Here is a 302-nt window from a genome sequence, read left to right on the forward strand (position 1 = left end):
CAGGTATTGTGTTAGGCACTTTCGCACTTTTATCTCATTCTCACAAAACTGACAATGGATATGTTCTTTTATATTAAACAGTTTTACAAATGAGAAAACTCAGAGAGAAGTGACCTGCTCAATGATGAACAGCAAGGGAGGGGCAGAGCTTGGCCATGAGATTGTTCCTCTGACTCCAAGTTTCAAGGCAGGAGATATGGGTGGGGTTTGAAACTCAGGGTCTCCCACAATCACAAGGGGAAACTTAGAGAGTTCCTCATCTATGGATGAATATCTGTGATGAATGCTCAACACTTTCATCT

The sequence above is a fragment of the Stenella coeruleoalba genome, assembly GCF_951394435.1.
Source record: "Stenella coeruleoalba genome assembly, chromosome: 19".
In the NCBI taxonomy this organism is placed as follows: Eukaryota; Metazoa; Chordata; class Mammalia; order Artiodactyla; family Delphinidae; genus Stenella; species Stenella coeruleoalba.